The sequence below is a fragment of the Triticum dicoccoides genome, chromosome 1A, assembly GCF_002162155.2.
Source record: "Triticum dicoccoides isolate Atlit2015 ecotype Zavitan chromosome 1A, WEW_v2.0, whole genome shotgun sequence".
Classification (NCBI taxonomy): domain Eukaryota; kingdom Viridiplantae; phylum Streptophyta; class Magnoliopsida; order Poales; family Poaceae; genus Triticum; species Triticum dicoccoides.
The window spans coordinates 372,753,043-372,757,482 of NC_041380.1; positions in this window are offsets into that span (position 1 = coordinate 372,753,043).

The following is a 4,440-nucleotide window of genomic DNA, read 5'->3' on the forward strand; positions in this document are numbered from 1 at the left end:
AGGGTACACGTGACGTGTTCATGTGTCAACACTAGGTAGTAGAAAATGGAACATTGTCAGACATATTTTGACAGCTACAGACTTTCCGTTGTTGATTCTTGTTAGTTCTATACGAAGAATGAATTAATTGTATTGCGATGTATATTGTTGTATATGACGAGATTAATTAGTTGGCGGCACTTATGTATCTGTGAATGATGTCATGGACCTTTTGCAGGTCGTCCGCACTAGGGCGTTTGGTCAAGATGGTGTCGCTGCAGGTGGACGATGTGCTCGAGCACCTGGAGAGTGTTGATAAATGACGTGTGCGCCTTGAGGAAGGAGCAGTTAGACTGGTAAGCTTACATCTACATTTGCTTTCCTCCATGAAACAGTTGTTGTGTACATACATACATGTATGACTGATACCAACTCAACTGAACAAAACCAAACTGAAACTGATGGTGGTGTACATGTGTGTATACTACAGTGCATGGCAAGGAATCAACATGTGTAGGTGGAAACAGGGGGGATTCATATTAGGCCATGTTTGGAAGGAGGCCATTTAGGAGAGTGAAGAATCAAAACATTCCTCCGCCGCCTGGCTGCTCACCTCAAAGTTCATCTGTTCAAATTCCTGGTGTATGCCTCTTCGTGCGGTCCTCGATGTGTTCAGAAGATCGAGTGTATAATTTGTCCACTTGGCACCATGAGGGCATACCTGGCGACAGAGCGCTCCACGCCATTGCAGAACCAATGTAGAGAAAGGCATGTCTACCATGCAAGGGATATGCCGTGCATGTAGCAGCCATTGATTTTCTTGGAGATTCACATGCATTCACGACTACAGCTTATAGTTGGTAAGCCTTTTCTCTCACTACTGCTCTAGCTATGCTCCATCATCCCGCGCATTTTCATTCTATTCCCAAGTCGTAATCTATTTTATATTTTCAACCGGAAGTCCAATTTTATGATCCATTATATTTGTGTTTATGAGGATGAGGACTCTAAAATGAGACCACTTTTGATTATATTTCAACTTAAAATTCAAATTTTGAAACATGGTGAAACACGATGGTACATTCTGGAACACGATGCCCCCGAATGAAACTGGATATAAGCTACTCTTGTTTACTAAGGTTTACATATCATACAAAACAATTTAAACCACAGTAACACACGATGAAACACTTTGGTAAACAGTGTAACATTATGATACGCTACGGAACATGGCGAGCCATAGTGAAACAATAAGATTATTTATGCGAAACGGAATAAAACATTATTGATTTTTCACATGGAATTAATGAATTTGGACGAAACAAGTTTGAAGCCTGGTGAGTTAATTGTCAATAATTTCAAGTGCTAAATTCAATATTGGTTGTTTTAAAGATCTTGCTTCAGAAAACACATTTGTGTAAACAGAAAGTAAAATAAAATTTGTGTGTGGAAATGTTGATCTCATAAAGCAGGCTCATGATTTCTTGGTAGAAGAATTTAATTCCTACTCGATGTAAGATTGTTCTTTCCTGAATATATTGACACACAAAAGAACTAAATATATCTACTATGTCTGTGGGCATATTCTAAATTTGTAGAATCAACGCAAACATGATAATAAATTTGTAGTTGTTTTTCAGATGCTACACGCGAGAGGAAGGGCGCGTCATGCGGTGCCGTGTATGTGGTAGTGTTTTCTTTTTCCATGCGGTATGCCATATTGTCCAGTTTGTACGTATTTGTGATTTCCCACTTAATACAGTGTTAACTATATGCTAAACTTCTTTCTAGGATTTCCCACTTAATACAGTGTTAACTCATATTTTAGAGTTTACTCACATCTACTTGCTTTTCATACTAATAGAATTGATATCGTTTAGACTTCTCCATGTTTCTTCAAATTTAATGGTTTGTCGTATGACCGCTATTGAACTGAAAGTAATCTAGCGAGAAATAATAAAATGAATAGTAAGGCATCATATCTCAGAATCCTATGAGTGAATAGTAGCCCAATAAAGTGGCGAAATGAAAATGCTTTGTTTGGATGCCAAGCAAAAAAAGAAGTTCACATAGAGACTTTTTTAGTTGCAGAGTAACAACACTGCCACATATAAGGGTGCATCGTTTGATCATTTAATGAAGCAAAGTGTAATTAAAGAGACTAACTCATCAACCGGCGTGAGATACTAATTGGTCTCTTTGTAGTGAGATGGCCTTTTTTGGGGTGAGGCGCAACTACAGTTGCTCTTTGTAGTGATTTCTCTGGTTATGGGCTGCACATTCAAAAAGCAAGATCGTAAGTTATGATTCGCCGAGTTGTTTCTCTACAGTTCTTGGAGAGTTTAACAACTTAATACATCTCCTTTTTAGAAACTTGTACTTAGTAGGTCATTTGTCGTATGATATATGAGATTTATTTGTTTGATGAATAGTGATAGTCAATCGATTTTCATATAAAACTGTAATAAGTAGTGATTGTTGCAAAGTTCAGTTGGTCTTCCATTTTTATATTGCAAAAGACTGTCCTAGGGATGTTAGGGTTATTATTTACTGGACATGCATATCTTTTAGTGACTTCGGCTTGCTTATATTGTTTGTATTTTCAGCTGGTTTGGGCTTGGAAGCATGTCGTTGGTAGAAGGAACCATCATTTTGTCAAAATATTGGATGTTATAACTAATTCCATGTTGTTTTCATAGTGCGCATCTGCAGTAATGCTGTATTGACACATTGGTATGGTGGCAGGAATGCTCCAACACACACAATGAAATGGCAGCAAATAAGAAGCCAGTATTATGTTAGCACAAAATACATTTGGTATTTCGCCTTCTTCTTTTATGTTAGCATATAATTAGCCATGTACTCCTATAGAGAAGCAAAATCAAGTAGAGAGTCTAAAGCTTGGTCAGTTAAAATAATGAGCGAGTCTTTCTTATTATGCTTTACCTTTTGTGGTTATTTTGGTTCATCTTCTTCCTTTTCTCTTCCAGCCCTTTGTTTCTCCCATAACAACCTAAAGAAGTTGATCTAATGACAACATAAATAAGTTGCTTGGCATGGTAGTTTCTCCTTCCCAATATTTGAGGATTAGAACTTGAATTAATTCTCTAGCAAAGGTAATATAGCTAGGAAGTAGGAATTTCACAAAGTAGGAACAATTTGTCAAGTGTGCTTCTTCGGTCCTGAAATATGTCTTATCTTGTGGGGTTTCGCTCACATTCCGTTTTAAGAAGCAAAATGCTCAGGTTTCAGCTGTTAGGGCAAATAATCAAGAAGGGAAGTATAGATATTGAAAAGAGAGCTCAAACATGGTGTCGAGAATGGAAGGGAGGGGTAGAATTATCATTTTTTTTCTTCTAAATAGAGCGTGGTTAAGGAGACACGGCAATTATTGATAGAGAGAAAGAGCCGAAAAATCAGTTTGTCATTATACAGATGGAAAGCATATCACATCATGGAAAGCATATCTCATCATGTTTGACATATTATTTTCTGAAATAGAACAATTGTTTGATCATTTATTGTTATTTTATGGAAATGTGTGGATATCTTCCATATCTAAATAGTTAGCCCCCACTAATCTATTTCTCTTAACATGCAAGCATGACACATCATCAAGAAACATGCATTAGAAAAGGCCCACCTCAATATTCAATGAGTCATAGGAAAAGGTTCACCTCAACATTCAAACATGCATGATATATTTAATAAATACTTTACGAAAATACAATAATCAAAATAATGAACCATACATATTTTTAGTTTTAGCCCTCATATTATTTCTTTGAATATTCTTATTTCCATAAAATCATTATCTTTGAAATATATTTCAAAATATTCCCGCAACAACGTGCGGGGCATCATCTAGTTTGGTATAAGGTATATGTCAGACAAGATTGATGTTGAACTACTAGAGTATGCGTCCGTTATCGTATGATATGTACCATTTCATATATCATGGGCGGTTATGATAGTGTGCATTCCTTGGCACTGGGAATTGGCCGTGGACACCATAGAGGGAAGAGGAGGGGGGGTGGCGATGTCGTCAGGCGGCGCTAAGAGGAAGGTGTGGACTGAACGCCGTGGCGGAGAGATGGCAACGACGTCATCGAGGAGACAGGACGGAGGAATGAGATGTGGGTGTGAGTGTTGTGTCATGCGGTGAAAAAATGAGATAGTGAATTGCTCTTTTAAAAAATAAATCAGAAGAAAGATGTGTCTTTTTTAGGGTAAGCATTTGTTTGCTACAAGAGAAATGTCACATACTTTTATATAGTGAAAAATATAAGATAACCCAACAAGTCATTTCTGAAGAAAAAATACAGGAAATGATTCACATGTGAGATTATAGCTTACTAGAATTGGAATGCGACTCACTCTACTAAAAAGCATGATACCACTCACTCCGACTAGAAACGGTCACCTACTCTCATTTGAGTTTATATATATATATGTGTGTGT